The following is a 19,904-nucleotide window of genomic DNA, read 5'->3' on the forward strand; positions in this document are numbered from 1 at the left end:
ATTAATAATTCTTAAAAAGTGTTTTTTCATATTTCTTTTTATTCGCGATTTTTAGTGCCTGATTTACCGTATATCAACCTCATTTTTCTTTTAATTTATTAACCTTCCGGCAGTCGCGCTAGATAAGTTGTCTTAGGGCACTAGCGGGTGCTCGTTCAGTGAGCCATTTGCGCAACTTCCGGAGGATTAATTTTTCTCTACAATTTCATTATGCCAAAAGTGTACGTTTTTAACTTGATTACTTCTTCAAATTTTGGAATTTCCAATCCAAAATAACCTTTCGGACAACCAAACTTTACGAAATTAGCTGCCAAAAAATCATCTCTTAAGACGAACCTTATTTTTGGTGTACGGGGTATTAAATAAACAAAACTGGTGTGATGAGCAACCAGAGAAGAGCTTATAGCATCCATTTTATTACAATGAAGCGACTGTGTGGTGCAGTTTGTACACGGATGGCATGCTGGAGCCAACGTCACCATCACTTGCGAGCAATATCGAGACATGGTTGAGGACTGATTGCTTGTAAATGTTTTTACATAAAATTTGTCTAAATAAGATGAGGCAACAAGTCATACGGAGCTTGACACCTTCGATTTATGGAAGACGATGGTCGGTACACGAATTCTATCGAAAACGATAATGTCGAGTGGCTACCTCGCTTTTGCAATTTGACGTCCTTGGATTTTTTCTTTCGTGCCACTATGACAAACCACAAGCAACTGATGAGTTAGAGGGCAATATGGAATACGTTCTTTACGAAATTTCTCCTGTTGTTCTCGAAAAATGACCAAAATTTAACCGACTCAATAGATTTTTTAAAGTGTAGTCACGGTACACATTCATCTGAAATTATTTCATTACATTAAATTTTAAACCATATGCTACCAAACTGAACGAACAACAATGGCTGTCAACGGTTTTTTGTGCATTTTGCTTCAATTTAAAAAAATGACAAATAACACCCTTTACTTGAAAATTCCGCTGCTTCTCTGTTTCAAAACAACTTGGTAAAAAAATTTGGGTTTTTTTGATGATACTGTATGTATTTTACTCGTTCCAAAGTTAAAAATAGAACAATAGCAAGATTTTTTGACTTGCATAATTTCAATAATAATTGCGAAAAGTGCTCATCTCACTCGAACTCAGTTTTGAGTGTGAGAAAAACTGCCTTTTTTATTCCAAGATGGCCGATTTTCCAAGCTTTCTTAGTTGAACCTTAAATCCACCTGCTCACCAATCAAAAGTAACATTAATACTATCAAACGAAAATTACCATAAGGTAGATTTATAGAGTGTTGACTTATGGTGGAGTTGGCACGACTAGATTGCTCACATGACAAAGAATGAAAATAATCACTGTAGTGGACAATTAACGTGCTTCCTTGTAAGCATTCGCTTGCTTTGAGTAAATGTACAGTTAAAAACGTCAAGGTAGTGCAAAGCACTCCGGATAAACAATCAGAAAAGTGCTTTGCTTTGTTCTATCCGAACAAGTTTTGTCTCAGCACTGCACTGTCTGCAGAAACCCTTTCACGAACGATGGTAAAAGGGACCGTTAGCGAGTACAAGGTTTTGCTAAATATTTCTGGTTTTAAGACCCTTTGTTGACGGAACCTGAACTCTTGCATTCGGCAGGCAAAGTTTTATCAAAGGCAAGTTTCGTTTGCCAAAACACGTTTGAGTTTTGAGCTAAGCTCAGGTGTTTTATATGACCAATCGATTATAGAATCTCATCTAAATATGCTATGCTACTGATTATTTGTCTCTATAGGCAAATACATTGGATTTACACATCCGTGAATAATCTACTCAGCGTACTGGGCGATCAATTAGCAAGCGTCAAGGAAACCTAAAGCGAGCTCAAGTTCGCTGCCTTCCCTTACATTGAAGTTGTTCGAATCCCCACCATACTGGTGCGTCGAGAAGCTTTATCGTCGCGTATGCATTACTGCTTCAGTCAGCGTTGTATGGACTTTGCACTCGGGTTCACAAGGTAGTTTAGACAACCACAGCACACGACGAACCACTTGGTGAAGCTTTTTGCCTTCTGTGTTATTAACTGGCCACATTAAAGCAAAGGTCGAAAGCAAGGACGTTGGTGTGAGATGCTGCCTTCATGTCGTAGTATGGTCCAAGTATGCTATAGCGTTTATATCTATTGTTTCAAACAGTTTCAAATTTAGCTCAACAGATTTTACTGATTAGTATTGAAAGTTTGATATGTGTTTTTTATTCACTTAGTATAGGTATTATTTCGACAGTCGATAGTGATAGTGTATTTCTGTCTGTGTCTATTTCTGAAATTGGTCACGGGTGTGCCCAATTCGGCGGTTACATGCGTGACGGACGATTTACGGGGCGATGGATGGATTATATAATAAAATTAAAATTCATCTATGAGTCGATTTTTTGGTTTGTTTTACACTTTGATACAAATGCAGAAAATTATGGGCTTGTTTTGTTGATATAAATGCTCTGTGACGTATATCAGAAAGCAAATAACTAAGTAAGTAATTCAGTAAGTAAGCAGTAAGTTGTCCGTTGCTGCTAAACTACCAGTTATCTACATTGACATCTGATATGGCGATTCATTCATGTTCGCATGAGTACTGGTTAAATTATTTCGCACTTTGCTGCAAGAGCTATTGCTCAATGATCGATCTGCTTATAAATTTTCTTTGTCTTCAATCACATAGTTACTAATGCTTCACAAAGGGTTTGCCATATTTTTCCAGCACATGACGAAACCACATAATTTCACTTTACGTTTCTCTGTCTCGCATCACTCTTGTTTCTTGACATCATTCAATAAGAATCGATGGCAAACGAACATGTGTCGGTCCATAAATCACGTTTGAAATTTTCGAACTATGCATTAAATAATAGCCAATCTCGCAATAGAGCAATTCATTGAAAGATTCGCATCATGATCATTGAATTCCGCGATTTTCACTTTGCAATTTCTTTGTTTCACTTCGAATAACTTCATTCCTTGACATTTTGGCATATATTTGACCCAATAAAAAAACTTCAAACACCAAACACGATACAACACTGTAGTTAAATTGCAACACTACTTCGTCTCTATCGGAGTAGGGGAAAAACTATGTCCATACCAATTTTCTCAGAAGGTATACTATGAAATAATAACAACGACAACGACAGCAGCGGCGACCGATGAAGTTCGACACGCGTACACCTTAGCGCTTCAACGTTCACTTTAAAACTAGCCGCCGCGAATGTTTTGTGCGTATTTCGAGGTAACGTTTTTTTTTCTTCTTTCTGTGCGCGAGACACTTGATGAAGGCACATACATACATTCACACATTCGCGATCGTCATACCGCGAGCTCTTACGACGATCGAGCTTGCTTTTGCAGATTAACTACCATGAGCACAATTCTGCTATATAGTGTGCCGCCCAACTTGATAGCTTTATAGCCAAGGTCGTAGCCGTGAGAGATTTGTAAAGAAGAAATTGTTTGAAAAAATTTCAGCCGTATACGAACCTTAACTGCACTTTTCTATCCATAATTATTCCTAGGCTTCTTAAAGAAAGTACTATTCCAAAATTATTAAATGATTCCACATAGCACTTTGCGATACCTTCAAAGTACCGAAAAATAAATATTCTAATGCTAAAATTTAAGTGATATCAACTTATGACAAATTTGAAGAAATTGGGAAACCTGAAAAAATATAAGTATGGACATAATTTTAATATTTTTGAAATTTTCAGGTGCACACATGTTTTTGGTATTTTGTGATAATCAGCCATTTCACATAATCTTATTTGAAACTTTAGAATTACGGCATAATAGCTGCTGTTCCACTTTTAAGATTAGAACGGGTACAGCATAAAATTTAAAAAATGGAACGGTGATCGTTTTGAAAATGTAGTAGACCAGAGATACATAAAGAGGCCAAATAGTGACTCTGTTTAATACCAAACCTCTATTTATTTTTCTGTGTGATAATTCTCCATAACTACGTTTAGGTGGATTAACCACCAAAAGTTAATTTTTAAGAAGATCTGCTGTATTATGTTGTAAAACTTCTTCGAAGTAATAGGGTTTGCTCAGAAACACAAATAGTGTTTTCGTTTTTTGGAGCTGGCGTCAATCCGGCGCTAGCTTAGTCCTGTAACTAAGTTAGTTTACACACCTATTTTTGATTTAGCCGTTCGGTAATTTTTTACCGATCATCTCAGTATTTTGCTCAAAATATCTGATGTTCTATTTTTACCATTTTTTTTTGTTAACCATTTTTGTTAACGACCTATTGAGTTAATTTGTCAACAGTTTTTTCGGCATTTAATTAGCAAGGGACTGGAAGGTGAAGTATATTTTTCAATATTTAGAGCCATAGTACTCAAGGGAGAGCAAGGTGTTGAAAGGAGAAAGTTTAGAAAAGCGTGGAAGGATCATATATGCAAGCTTAGAGCTCACCGGCGACTTAACCCTTTGTCTGCTACCGTAGTGGTCAAGGTCTTTTGGCATTAGAAATGCGAATCACCTGAGTCTACGGCATGTCCGAACAAGCGTAAAGTAACTTGTTACTTCATGCTGTCGGAACCGACAAAAAGTTAAGTCACGGTAAACTTCCACACTAAGCATTTGCGACGTTGAAACTCATTGAATGAGCCAGTTTTGTTTGTTCCCTCACCAATTGCCTGCCTGAGTGATTTTATTTTATCGACTATTGTGACTGTCTCAGCGTGTGTGACAATATGGTCACATGTGTTGCTGATTTGCACGGTGTCGGCAGCTTTCACCCAACGCTGCAACGATGAATCCCCATCACGGTAAGTTCTATTTTTACCATTTTTTTTTTGTTAACCATTTTTGTTAACGACCTATTGAGTTAATTTGTCAACAGTTTTTTCGGCATTTAATTAGCAAGGGACTGGAAGGTGAAGTATATTTTTCAATATTTAGAGCCATAGTACTCAAGGGAGAGCAAGGTGTTGAAAGGAGAAAGTTTAGAAAAGCGTGGAAGGATCATATATGCAAGCTTAGAGCTCACCGGCGACTTAACCCTTTGTCTGCTACCGTAGTGGTCAAGGTCTTTTGGCATTAGAAATGCGAATCACCTGAGTCTACGGCATGTCCGAACAAGCGTAAAGTAACTTGTTACTTCATGCTGTCGGAACCGACAAAAAGTTAAGTCACGGTAAACTTCCACACTAAGCATTTGCGACGTTGAAACTCATTGAATGAGCCAGTTTTGTTTGTTCCCTCACCAATTGCCTGCCTGAGTGATTTTATTTTATCGACTATTGTGACTGTCTCAGCGTGTGTGACAATATGGTCACATGTGTTGCTGATTTGCACGGTGTCGGCAGCTTTCACCCAACGCTGCAACGATGAATCCCCATCACGGTAAGTTCTATTTTTACCATTTTTTTTTGTTAACCATTTTTGTTAACGACCTATTGAGTTAATTTGTCAACAGTTTTTTCGGCATTTAATTAGCAAGGGACTGGAAGGTGAAGTATATTTTTCAATATTTAGAGCCATAGTACTCAAGGGAGAGCAAGGTGTTGAAAGGAGAAAGTTTAGAAAAGCGTGGAAGGATCATATATGCAAGCTTAGAGCTCACCGGCGACTTAACCCTTTGTCTGCTACCGTAGTGGTCAAGGTCTTTTGGCATTAGAAATGCGAATCACCTGAGTCTACGGCATGTCCGAACAAGCGTAAAGTAACTTGTTACTTCATGCTGTCGGAACCGACAAAAAGTTAAGTCACGGTAAACTTCCACACTAAGCATTTGCGACGTTGAAACTCATTGAATGAGCCAGTTTTGTTTGTTCCCTCACCAATTGCCTGCCTGAGTGATTTTATTTTATCGACTATTGTGACTGTCTCAGCGTGTGTGACAATATGGTCACATGTGTTGCTGATTTGCACGGTGTCGGCAGCTTTCACCCAACGCTGCAACGATGAATCCCCATCACGGTAAGTTCTATTTTTACCATTTTTTTTTGTTAACCATTTTTGTTAACGACCTATTGAGTTAATTTGTCAACAGTTTTTTCGGCATTTAATTAGCAAGGGACTGGAAGGTGAAGTATATTTTTCAATATTTAGAGCCATAGTACTCAAGGGAGAGCAAGGTGTTGAAAGGAGAAAGTTTAGAAAAGCGTGGAAGGATCATATATGCAAGCTTAGAGCTCACCGGCGACTTAACCCTTTGTCTGCTACCGTAGTGGTCAAGGTCTTTTGGCATTAGAAATGCGAATCACCTGAGTCTACGGCATGTCCGAACAAGCGTAAAGTAACTTGTTACTTCATGCTGTCGGAACCGACAAAAAGTTAAGTCACGGTAAACTTCCACACTAAGCATTTGCGACGTTGAAACTCATTGAATGAGCCAGTTTTGTTTGTTCCCTCACCAATTGCCTGCCTGAGTGATTTTATTTTATCGACTATTGTGACTGTCTCAGCGTGTGTGACAATATGGTCACATGTGTTGCTGATTTGCACGGTGTCGGCAGCTTTCACCCAACGCTGCAACGATGAATCCCCATCACGGTAAGTTCTATTTTTACCATTTTTTTTTGTTAACCATTTTTGTTAACGACCTATTGAGTTAATTTGTCAACAGTTTTTTCGGCATTTAATTAGCAAGGGACTGGAAGGTGAAGTATATTTTTCAATATTTAGAGCCATAGTACTCAAGGGAGAGCAAGGTGTTGAAAGGAGAAAGTTTAGAAAAGCGTGGAAGGATCATATATGCAAGCTTAGAGCTCACCGGCGACTTAACCCTTTGTCTGCTACCGTTTGATTGGTGAGGGAACAAACAAAACTGGCTCATTCAATGAGTTTCAACGTCGCAAATGCTTAGTGTGGAAGTTTACCGTGACTTAACTTTTTGTCGGTTCCGACAGCATGAAGTAACAAGTTACTTTACGCTTGTTCGGACATGCCGTAGACTCAGGTGATTCGCATTTCTAATGCCAAAAGACCTTGACCACTACGGTAGCAGACAAAGGGTTAAGTCGCCGGTGAGCTCTAAGCTTGCATATATGATCCTTCCACGCTTTTCTAAACTTTCTCCTTTCAACACCTTGCTCTCCCTTGAGTACTATGGCTCTAAATATTGAAAAATATACTTCACCTTCCAGTCCCTTGCTAATTAAATGCCGAAAAAACTGTTGACAAATTAACTCAATAGGTCGTTAACAAAAATGGTTAACAAAAAAAAATGGTAAAAATAGAACTTACCGTGATGGGGATTCATCGTTGCAGCGTTGGGTGAAAGCTGCCGACACCGTGCAAATCAGCAACACATGTGACCATATTGTCACACACGCTGAGACAGTCACAATAGTCGATAAAATAAAATCACTCAGGCAGGCAATTGGTGAGGGAACAAACAAAACTGGCTCATTCAATGAGTTTCAACGTCGCAAATGCTTAGTGTGGAAGTTTACCGTGACTTAACTTTTTGTCGGTTCCGACAGCATGAAGTAACAAGTTACTTTACGCTTGTTCGGACATGCCGTAGACTCAGGTGATTCGCATTTCTAATGCCAAAAGACCTTGACCACTACGGTAGCAGACAAAGGGTTAAGTCGCCGGTGAGCTCTAAGCTTGCATATATGATCCTTCCACGCTTTTCTAAACTTTCTCCTTTCAACACCTTGCTCTCCCTTGAGTACTATGGCTCTAAATATTGAAAAATATACTTCACCTTCCAGTCCCTTGCTAATTAAATGCCGAAAAAACTGTTGACAAATTAACTCAATAGGTCGTTAACAAAAATGGTTAACAAAAAAAAATGGTAAAAATAGAACTTACCGTGATGGGGATTCATCGTTGCAGCGTTGGGTGAAAGCTGCCGACACCGTGCAAATCAGCAACACATGTGACCATATTGTCACACACGCTGAGACAGTCACAATAGTCGATAAAATAAAATCACTCAGGCAGGCAATTGGTGAGGGAACAAACAAAACTGGCTCATTCAATGAGTTTCAACGTCGCAAATGCTTAGTGTGGAAGTTTACCGTGACTTAACTTTTTGTCGGTTCCGACAGCATGAAGTAACAAGTTACTTTACGCTTGTTCGGACATGCCGTAGACTCAGGTGATTCGCATTTCTAATGCCAAAAGACCTTGACCACTACGGTAGCAGACAAAGGGTTAAGTCGCCGGTGAGCTCTAAGCTTGCATATATGATCCTTCCACGCTTTTCTAAACTTTCTCCTTTCAACACCTTGCTCTCCCTTGAGTACTATGGCTCTAAATATTGAAAAATATACTTCACCTTCCAGTCCCTTGCTAATTAAATGCCGAAAAAACTGTTGACAAATTAACTCAATAGGTCGTTAACAAAAATGGTTAACAAAAAAAAATGGTAAAAATAGAACTTACCGTGATGGGGATTCATCGTTGCAGCGTTGGGTGAAAGCTGCCGACACCGTGCAAATCAGCAACACATGTGACCATATTGTCACACACGCTGAGACAGTCACAATAGTCGATAAAATAAAATCACTCAGGCAGGCAATTGGTGAGGGAACAAACAAAACTGGCTCATTCAATGAGTTTCAACGTCGCAAATGCTTAGTGTGGAAGTTTACCGTGACTTAACTTTTTGTCGGTTCCGACAGCATGAAGTAACAAGTTACTTTACGCTTGTTCGGACATGCCGTAGACTCAGGTGATTCGCATTTCTAATGCCAAAAGACCTTGACCACTACGGTAGCAGACAAAGGGTTAAGTCGCCGGTGAGCTCTAAGCTTGCATATATGATCCTTCCACGCTTTTCTAAACTTTCTCCTTTCAACACCTTGCTCTCCCTTGAGTACTATGGCTCTAAATATTGAAAAATATACTTCACCTTCCAGTCCCTTGCTAATTAAATGCCGAAAAAACTGTTGACAAATTAACTCAATAGGTCGTTAACAAAAATGGTTAACAAAAAAAAATGGTAAAAATAGAACTTACCGTGATGGGGATTCATCGTTGCAGCGTTGGGTGAAAGCTGCCGACACCGTGCAAATCAGCAACACATGTGACCATATTGTCACACACGCTGAGACAGTCACAATAGTCGATAAAATAAAATCACTCAGGCAGGCAATTGGTGAGGGAACAAACAAAACTGGCTCATTCAATGAGTTTCAACGTCGCAAATGCTTAGTGTGGAAGTTTACCGTGACTTAACTTTTTGTCGGTTCCGACAGCATGAAGTAACAAGTTACTTTACGCTTGTTCGGACATGCCGTAGACTCAGGTGATTCGCATTTCTAATGCCAAAAGACCTTGACCACTACGGTAGCAGACAAAGGGTTAAGTCGCCGGTGAGCTCTAAGCTTGCATATATGATCCTTCCACGCTTTTCTAAACTTTCTCCTTTCAACACCTTGCTCTCCCTTGAGTACTATGGCTCTAAATATTGAAAAATATACTTCACCTTCCAGTCCCTTGCTAATTAAATGCCGAAAAAACTGTTGACAAATTAACTCAATAGGTCGTTAACAAAAATGGTTAACAAAAAAAAATGGTAAAAATAGAACTTACCGTGATGGGGATTCATCGTTGCAGCGTTGGGTGAAAGCTGCCGACACCGTGCAAATCAGCAACACATGTGACCATATTGTCACACACGCTGAGACAGTCACAATAGTCGATAAAATAAAATCACTCAGGCAGGCAATTGGTGAGGGAACAAACAAAACTGGCTCATTCAATGAGTTTCAACGTCGCAAATGCTTAGTGTGGAAGTTTACCGTGACTTAACTTTTTGTCGGTTCCGACAGCATGAAGTAACAAGTTACTTTACGCTTGTTCGGACATGCCGTAGACTCAGGTGATTCGCATTTCTAATGCCAAAAGACCTTGACCACTACGGTAGCAGACAAAGGGTTAAGTCGCCGGTGAGCTCTAAGCTTGCATATATGATCCTTCCACGCTTTTCTAAACTTTCTCCTTTCAACACCTTGCTCTCCCTTGAGTACTATGGCTCTAAATATTGAAAAATATACTTCACCTTCCAGTCCCTTGCTAATTAAATGCCGAAAAAACTGTTGACAAATTAACTCAATAGGTCGTTAACAAAAATGGTTAACAAAAAAAATGGTAAAAATAGAACTTACCGTGATGGGGATTCATCGTTGCAGCGTTGGGTGAAAGCTGCCGACACCGTGCAAATCAGCAACACATGTGACCATATTGTCACACACGCTGAGACAGTCACAATAGTCGATAAAATAAAATCACTCAGGCAGGCAATTGGTGAGGGAACAAACAAAACTGGCTCATTCAATGAGTTTCAACGTCGCAAATGCTTAGTGTGGAAGTTTACCGTGACTTAACTTTTTGTCGGTTCCGACAGCATGAAGTAACAAGTTACTTTACGCTTGTTCGGACATGCCGTAGACTCAGGTGATTCGCATTTCTAATGCCAAAAGACCTTGACCACTACGGTAGCAGACAAAGGGTTAAGTCGCCGGTGAGCTCTAAGCTTGCATATATGATCCTTCCACGCTTTTCTAAACTTTCTCCTTTCAACACCTTGCTCTCCCTTGAGTACTATGGCTCTAAATATTGAAAAATATACTTCACCTTCCAGTCCCTTGCTAATTAAATGCCGAAAAAACTGTTGACAAATATCTGATGCTTCCACTATTTTCGTTTTCGTAAATCCGCAAATTGCGGTGCAACACAAAAACCATAAACAAACCCGCCAGTTTTACCTCCATTTTCTTTCTATTTATAATTTCCCCCAAGATAACCCCTCTAATTTACTAGGTTTTTCATTAAAAAAATTAATTCCTTGTAATTGAGCTGAATAATAAAAATTACCGATATCAAATGTTATGTTTGAAAAAGTACTGACAGAACAGTATTTTAGATCCTGAATTTTCGTTATAGTTTACCGATTAACCCTGCAAAAGTTGACAGTTCAAATAAATTTTTCTTTTACCGAGCGTTCGTCATATAACAAATTACTCAACTTATTGCGGAACGTTAAGCTGTGTAAAAGTCGGTAAAACAATGCGGGGTTCGGTGAAAAATAGCTAAGTGTGTTCTGATGAGACGAAGTCAAAATGCAAATTCCATAACTAAATTAGTTATAGGTTATGTGCTCTTCACACGCAAGGATGGTTCCTACTGGGTGTCTATTTTTGAAAAAAGATATTAAGATAATATTAAACTTCTCCTTCTCCTGACGTACTGGAGACAAACGGAAAACGCGATTTTTCATTATATTCGTTCTACTTTTCAAAACACAATATACGGTCTCAACACACTCTAGTTATTTTTTTTTGTAGAGCAATGTGTACCCACTCTCCTTTAAAAAGTAGATAGTATTCGAAATGCTGAGTTCTTCGATGTAAGTACAAAATACGATAACTGGTATCGTTTTCGAGTTTTCTGAACGCAATGCTTCTAGGGCAGCTTGAAATTCAGAGCAAAAATAATTCTTGCACAGCAGATTCTTTGTTGAAGTCTCGTTTGGATACCACTCAGAGTCTTGCATCTTTCCGATTGAAATACTGTATAGACTGAATCGGCCGGTCACATATGAAATTGCCATATAAGCTGGCACTATTTTTTCAAGGAGGGGACTCTATGAATTCGTATTTTTCATGCCAATTGTTTTTAAAAATGCATGAAACGTCAAAATTGTGAAGTCTTTACATTGTTTCTATAAGAAATGTAAAATTTGTGAAATCAGCCCCAAAAAGTTGTCCTTTGTCAATTTTTTTCGACATATGTGTCGAAAAAAATTGACAAAGAACAACTTTTTGGGGCTGATTTCGCAAATTTTACATTTCTTATAGAAACAATGTAAAGACTTCACTCAAATTTTCAAGATCTTTTTCCGAGGCCCGCAAGGCCGTGTTTTGTATGTCGATTTGGGACAATGTCTGTATATGTGGCACACCAATTTTATTTAAACCAATTTCAAATGAAAGGTCTAACACTAAGACAAAACGCTTCTCAATTTGTTTTAGATACTGATGTTTAGTTTCCAAGATATGACATTTTTTGTACTGCATTTTGCTATATATTGCCGCTAGAAATAACCCCGAACAATTCGACATTGTCTTAGTGCACCTTGATCACTTAGTTTTCATTTGGCCGAAAATTATGGCAGCTAATTTTATAACTCATAACCATCGGATCTGGAACAAACCTCGGAAAACGAGAAGCTAGACAAGAAACTCAATGCAGCGGCGTCCTTCCCATCCTTCTCACAAACCAAAATTAATTGGATTGAAGAAAAAAATGTATTGATGCTGACTGGTTTCATTAAATACTACAACAATAATTATCTGATCAGTGTATTGAGAAGTTATTGTTTAAAGGGAGCGTCTGGTGTAAAGTGCTCAAAACGAAAGTTATTTAGTTTTACGATTTTGAAGGAAAGACAACAATGGATCTTTTGTGTAAAAATCAAGTCAATTCGTTGATTAGTTTTTGAGTGTTCGCCAATTTAAAAAACGCGGTTTCGAGAAAAACGCTGTTAAAGGATGTCCCACATCAAATTGCATCACGAAGAAACGCTGTAGAAAATGACCCATTGGGTAGTTTCTCTTGAAAATTTGGGTAGAAATAGCTTAAAGTGTATTGTTTACACTGTATTTTTATCGCTTACAGTTTTTTTGAAAATTATTGCCGATAGACTGAAATTTTCGTATTATAGCCCCTTGAAAAGACCTTAAATATGGGCCGTGACAAAATTCACAACCATCAAGACACCATAAAATGGTCTCAATAACCCATATATACACCAACATATGGTATTTTAAATAGGATCTAACGGACCATGGTGATGGTGTTTTCATGGTTTGAACCCATTTCAAACACCCATGTCAAACTCCATGACCATAGGGGTATTATGGGCTTTTCGTTTGCTCGGGAAATACGCGCGAGAAATACTTGTCTGTTTAAAATTTATAAGAAGTTTAGCGTGGCCACCGAGATTGCGGGAGACTATTCTAGAGCAGTGGTTTTCAACCGGGGGGAATTCACCCCCAGGGGTAAATTAGACGATTTTAGGGGGTGAATTATGCGGGACAAATTTTAACTTGTTATCCGACATTTCTGTTGGATATTTGTCTTTAGATTTTGTTTCAGAATTAAGATGCTTACTAAAAGTGCTCAGGAACAGCATTGTAAAACTCTGGTTTTCATCCAATTGACAATTTTTCTGATAATAATGATGATAGTAAACGATTTTCAGAAAGGGGTACATCATGGGGATCAATATTCACAAGGGGGTCTTTGGAATGAAAAAAATTGAGTTCTAGAGGTTCAACAATCTAAGCGGATGAAAAAGAAATCGATTTTGTTTGCCCACTACCCCTTTAAACCTCATGAAGACTTTTGGAAAAGTGTGCGAATGGAACCCTGATCTGTAACGGATTTATTTGTCAGGATCCCATAGTTTTCCAATCACATCAATATCAAATACCTGCCTGAAAATACTCCTTGAGCTCACCTTTGAAGGGATGTACCGAAATATGTAATAGGGTTTATTTTTCCAATGAGAAGCGAAGTTGGAATAGGTCTATGAATTAGAACTGTTCACTGAAAATGCATAGTTTTCAACATTTGCTGAAAATGTTTTTGTATTGGAAATGCGTAGAGTTAAAACGAAAACGTAATATGAATCTTAACAAGAATAGCACTTTCCGAAGTAGAAGGAAACTTTTGAAAATGGCGTTTTCCGTTTGACTCTAGAAGGTCCTGGTCGATTTTTATGAGCATTTGATTTGTGTTGTATTATCAATTATATGAATAGGTAAAATAAATATTCGAAAACAGTTATTTCAGGTCAAGATTACATTATTTGAAAACCGGATTTTTCGGAGGTTTGTATTGTATTCGAAGATTTTTTCAGCGTAAACAGCACATCATCTGATAAAATTATTTTGGCGTTAAATCCTCCTAGAAGTAATTAAGGAGAATTTATTCTTTAAACAAATATAGTTCGAAAACTCAATATCTTCAGTTTTCGAGAATGTTATTTCACATCACTTTGAAGTCATGAATGTTATTTTGCGCTATTTATGAAAGAAAATCTTTAAAGTAAGTTATAAAGATATTACTGTTTATGATAAACCTTTTCTGCTTTTTATAAACTATAAAATTCACATTTCATGCAAAAAATGGATTTAGGACATTTCGTAAAAATCTTTTTGTAGCTACATAGAATTTTCTATTTTTTTCTGGTAATCATCCAAATAAACTATTAAACAAAAAAATGGATGATTTTTTTGATGGATTTGTCTACAAAAATATTAACTGTTTCGACCACTTGAATTTTATTAGATTGTTTGAACCAACCGAAAAGATGCAGATAAATTGTACGATTTTCAATTTTAGAAATGAGATACATTAAATTACAAAATAACTAATGCCGATAGAAGTTAAGCATGCGCAGAGAAGTATTGATATTTTTGATAATTCTAATTATTTTGACTGTGTAAGACTTATATACTGCCCATAAAAGCATAAGATTTTTGTCGAAATTGTGTTATCTGTTGGATTATATTCTGCATCACCACTGAATCACAATGCACAAATAAAATTACCAGGTTTGTTTTGAAAATATCGAAAACATACCCAAACATGGTTGTCCCACTCATAAGGCTCAATGAAAATGTAAAACTTGAACAGCGTTTTTCTCGGCTTGCTGTTTTTCCATATGGGACCCTTATACTTTTATGGGCAGTATAGTAAACGTTCGCTAAGATTGAATATTTATGAGTCTCATATAGTCAAAGTTACTCTGGTGATCAAAAATACCACAACCTCCAGAATGGCATTGTCTAAACATTTGCAATGCAGTTCGCTTGTCCTGGTCAATCCCGGAGTTTTAAATTGTACTATCGTTATGCTGATGCTCAAACTAAGGTAGGTACACTAATACACTAATTTTTACTCCAACTTCAATCGTTTAATAATTTAAAACCAACCTGATGTCTTTCGCATAACCATGTGATGATCAGTTATGTTGAGGTTCAACAGTAGAACTTTGCGGTAATCAAGAATTAGTAGGTATGATGGACATTTTTTATAAATAAGTTTATATTTAATTAATTTCATTCCACAATTCAACTTTTTTTCTAACCTACATCCCTGATATCTTATAACTAGCAATTTGCAAAGATTTATATATAAGACATTAAACATTGTCGTTGTATACATTTTATGCACATTCACAATCGCAAGCACGAAGCTTGCCATGTTGGCTCATGCTGACAGTGCTGTTGATCAAGAGACTTTTATTTGCCTCAGACAGTTTTGTTCCTTATGCTGCGAGTGTTAGTCATAAAACAAACATCAACCATTCGCACTGAATCTACTTGCCTCGTTGAGATGGAGGCTGTTCGCTTTTGATGTTTCGTCTTTGAGAAACTGAGATTCAATCTGTTATTGAGCGATAAAATTGTGGAAAAAAGATTCTACTCAAGTTGCTACTATATAGAATAATAATCTAATTTGAATTCATTTTTCAGCACATAGGGTGTTTATCCTATTTTTTGTTCTTAAGCCTAAAATCTAAAATATTCCAATTATCATTCTACCCATTTTAAGTAACATAATGTTACATTTCTTCAACACTTCAAATGATAAGGTGCAACGCGTTTGAGCTAAATCATAGTGTTGTTCTCAAACTTTTAAAGCGTTCTCTTCCTAGCACAGCAACTTGCCCAAATTGACACTGCGTCAGGCATTGCCGATCTACATAGGAATTTGTTTATAAATTTATAGTTTGATCTCTAAGCAGAGCCTAGAGTTCTTGTAAATAAAAGGGTGTTAAACATGGCATATATTTGTTATATCTTGCTTGGATCAGGGGCAGATTAAAAAAAAAAGGAAATCCGGGGGAATCTGAAATTTTGATTTTGAAATGAACATTGTACAATTCGTAATACGCTATACCCTTATTTAATGAAAATCAGTTTTGGTGGTCACATTTGGTTAAGAATTTGATTTTGACAGATTAAAAAATTTCGTGGGGCGGACCCCTAAGATCCTCCGCCACTGGCTTCCTTCAATAGGATTCTTGAAATAGAGCTTTTTGTTGTAAATCAAACTCAAGTATTTAACTTCACGTGACCATGTTAAACTCAAACCATTACATTTAAAATTTAATGATGTGAATGTTATTTGGTTTGAGAGAAAAAGCTCTTGCCATGTGTGGAAAAACAATTAGTTGTGTTGTGCCACGCTAGTAGAAATTTTCCAGGTTTTCATGTAATCATTGAAAATACTCACTCTTCATTGCAGTCGACTGAAAATGATTCGGAGGAGATGCGAGTATCGTCTCAAAAAATTGACTTTTTACAACTTGCTGGTAGTTTTGGAAGATTAGAGGTTGAGTTTTCATTTCCCGACGGCCATGAAGCTGAATTCATGGGATTCGGGAAAACAAAAAAAAATCCCGGGAATACATAGGAAAAATAAAAAAATGACTTGTCTTCTTAAAAATAAAAGAATAAATTTAAAAGTATTCAAACCTGATTGATTGCATGTATATCTATCCTAAAACAGTTGTCAGAAGATATCGATTGGGTGGACTACACAGCATTGAATCATTTGATAACTCGTCGCTCACTTCATACAATATCAACTTATTTTGAATGATTTTTCTTGGATCAACCGTGCATAATCTAAATTCTGGTAATCACGGTTACGATTGGGACGATATCGTGAGCGCAACTGCTGAAGTTACTGTCCAAAATTGGAATTCGTTGCAGAGAATTTCGATGAGATGGGATCAATTTAATGCAAAGCCACTTCCTTGGTTACCTCGAATGAAATGATTTAGCTGCTCCAGGGTAGTGTGCGATCAAGTGAAAAAAACATGATACATCGAATCCGTTCCCGGCCCAGTTTGATTAGCATCACTCCGAATTAAGATTAACCAAAATAAAGCGGATAATGAACGAACTACGCAGTGAGGGGTGAAGTACATACAAATTTAAATATCCCAGAATGCAAAATTGTATGAAAAATTCATATTAAAAAATTTATATCACAATTTGGTATAACACATTGGACGAAATAGGCATTCTATGAACGAACCAAATATTTCTGCATATGTCCGGGAAAATTTCCTTTCCGATATCTTTACAAACCATCCCAATTTTTGAAACTAAAACTAATCGATTTTTTAAAGAAATCATCTCAATTTCCGTAACTAATCTCTATTTACACACATTTTCATTAAAGATCTGGTTATTAACATAAGAAAGAACTATTAAAAATTCCAAAAATTGCAAGTAATACAGAAAACTCGATTTTTCGATAATATGAGGCTGGCCACCCCTTTATTAGCATATTTATGTTCTCCCAACCCTTTCCACCATGATCGCGCTAGTTAGGGTTGCCACCTCTGGAGAGGCTTTGACCCGGAGATTTTGACTGGGGGGTGGTGGATTTTGAGTGAAACTAGACAGAAATTAGTATCAAAGTTATTGCTCGGCATTTTAGAGCACTTTATTCGCTTTTTGTTACTGCATTAAGGTAAAGGTGTATTTTTTATGTTTGAGAACTGTTTCATCAGTTTGATCTGGTGTAGTATTTCATTTCCCAGACTAAGTGCCAAGAATACAAAAGCACCAGCTACTCTTCGCTGTCGAACGAGCATTGCTCTCCTCCACAACTAACAGTAAAAGGAGAACAAAGGAGGCAGGGCTGCGGCATCACATGGGAAGCACTATATGATGTCGGTTATTCATCAGAAGATGTCGCAGCAAAGGGGCAAAACTCACCTTCCTAGCCAACGGTTAAGGGTCACTGCAGAAGCAACAACACTGGAACAACTCATTTGATGTTGACTTAGTCAGTTGGATTAGAACAAATCTGTCATACACTGGTGCAGCTGGTGATAAGCAGTACTAACAGTGAAGTGATTTGGTAAAAATGCAGCAAAATAACTTTTTACACCATTTTGTTGACTTAGTGGGATGCATTTCAATTGTAGCATATAGCGAAATATTACTATCCTTAATTTGTAGTAAATTTGATTTGTTTTTTATTTTCATTGCTTTGTGAAAGAAATCAGCAATATTTGGTGAACTCATCTTCGCCAGCTTGAAACCAAGGGTTAGTCGGGCAAAATAAATCTCAACCACGTAAAATACACTGAAACTGAAGCTAGTACTTAGCTAACTTTGATTTTGTAAATATTTTGAAAAGAATCAATTAAATCCAAAAATTGAAATTATGCTTCTTCACACCACACCCGGAGAAATTTATGTAAAACTCGGAGGCCCGCAGATCGCTCTCGAAAACCGGAGTCTCCGGGTCAAACCCGGATGGGTGGCAACCCTAGCGCTAGTGCTAAAATAGATTGGTTATATAGTAAAGACACGTTTTTATCAGCTCCTTGGTAAATTTTAGGCTGATTAAACAGGGACATTGACAAAATCGGGACATATATTTTCCTTTCTTTTTAAGAAACTGAAGCTTTTAAAATATGCTTCTTTAGTTCCCAGATATAGCCTCACAACCTTTTCTGATTATATAGTTTAAATTTCTTCCTCTTAAGTGAGTCAAAATTTAAAAAACCTATTTTAATCCACCTAGCGGTGCAATTGTGCCTTTCTCAATCATGAATCACGAGAATGTGTGCGTTGTTTATATTCATTAAAAACTTTTAAATGCATATATTACATTTTATTATTGTACATCACATGACAACTATATTCAGGAAAATAAATCATTATTCGAGTTCTAAAATTTTGAAAAAGAAATAACAGCCACGGTAATATTGAACTGAAAAACCTGTTTTAATCCACCTAGAGGTGCAATTGTGCCTTTCTCATTTCTCCAAACTATGATTTAATCGCTGGTGCGTACAATATAACATTATGGAAATGTCTTTCATTCTTATTACACTTGGTAAGTATATAGAGAGCACCTTTTTGCATTCATCGCGGTATCGGTTTGAATCGGAGTTTTCTATGTGATCGCACTCCACAACCCGTAACTCCGGAGCCGGAAGTCGGATGGAAATGGAATTTAATATCAGTTTCCGGGGACGCAACACCTTTCATTTGAGACTAAGTTGATCAAATCGGTCTAGCCATTTTCGAGAAACCAATATAACCGTTATTCTGAATTTGGATGCTTCCGGATCCGTCGAGGTGGCCAGTGTGGCCAAAGAGACTATGAATGACTGTTGGTGACCTAGATCTACAAATTCAACAGTTGTGTTTACATTTTGGAAAAAATTTCACATTTTTACATTCATCGCAGAATTCGTTAGAATCGGGATTTGCTGCGTGATCGTACGTATCACCCTGTAATTCAGGAACCAGAAAATTCCGAGAAACCGATGAGGACAAATCAACAAATTTTGTTTTGTAACCATACTCTTCAACTCGTAATCCGGAACAAGATGTCAGTTGAAAATGAAATTCAATAGCAACCTATGGGAATATTATACCTTTCATTTGAATCTTAGTTTGTAAAAATCGGTTCAGCCATCTCCGAGAAACCGATGTGGACATTTTGTTAACAAATCCGCACATACACACATACATACATACATACATACATACATACACACATACACACACATACATACACACATACATACACACAGATATTTTGCGATCTCGGCGAACTGAGTCGAATGTTATATGAGACTCGACCCTCCGGGCCTCCGTTAGAAAGTCGGTTTTTGGAGCAATTGCGTAACCTTTCTATATGAGAAAGGCAAAAGAATAATATTTAATTAGCTTAATCAGCATGAGTTCAATGTTATCTTCATGTGATTATATTTTGAAATGTTGGTGGAATGGGTTAAAAAGTGGACGGAATGGGGGGTTAGTAGAGTGGGAGTGGAGGATGCGTCAGAAATCCTTCATCTTATTTTGGTATACGGGGTGGATGATGGAAATGCGGGCGTGAGGGTGGTCCA

At 37.4% G+C, this 19,904-nt stretch overlaps 1 protein-coding gene across 8 annotated transcripts in view; it reads right to left on the minus strand.

Moving 5' to 3' along the window:
* LOC131692871 (scavenger receptor class B member 1) overlaps positions 1-19,904 on the minus strand; it is a 285,198-nt gene that overhangs the window by 135,992 nt on the left and 129,302 nt on the right. For 3 of the 8 annotated variants that reach the window (XM_058980214.1, XM_058980213.1, XM_058980207.1), the window contains exon 1: positions 3,120-3,215. The exons of 1 other annotated variant lie outside the window; for it this stretch is intronic. The gene's annotated coding sequence lies outside the window, so the exon portion shown is untranslated. Of the gene's footprint in view, positions 1-3,119; positions 3,224-19,904 lie in introns of those variants that run through there. 4 more of the 8 variants (XM_058980212.1, XM_058980211.1, XM_058980210.1 and 1 more) reach the window with 3 other exon arrangements.

This window comes from Topomyia yanbarensis, chromosome 3 (assembly GCF_030247195.1).
Source record: "Topomyia yanbarensis strain Yona2022 chromosome 3, ASM3024719v1, whole genome shotgun sequence".
NCBI classification, from domain to species: Eukaryota; Metazoa; Arthropoda; class Insecta; order Diptera; family Culicidae; genus Topomyia; species Topomyia yanbarensis.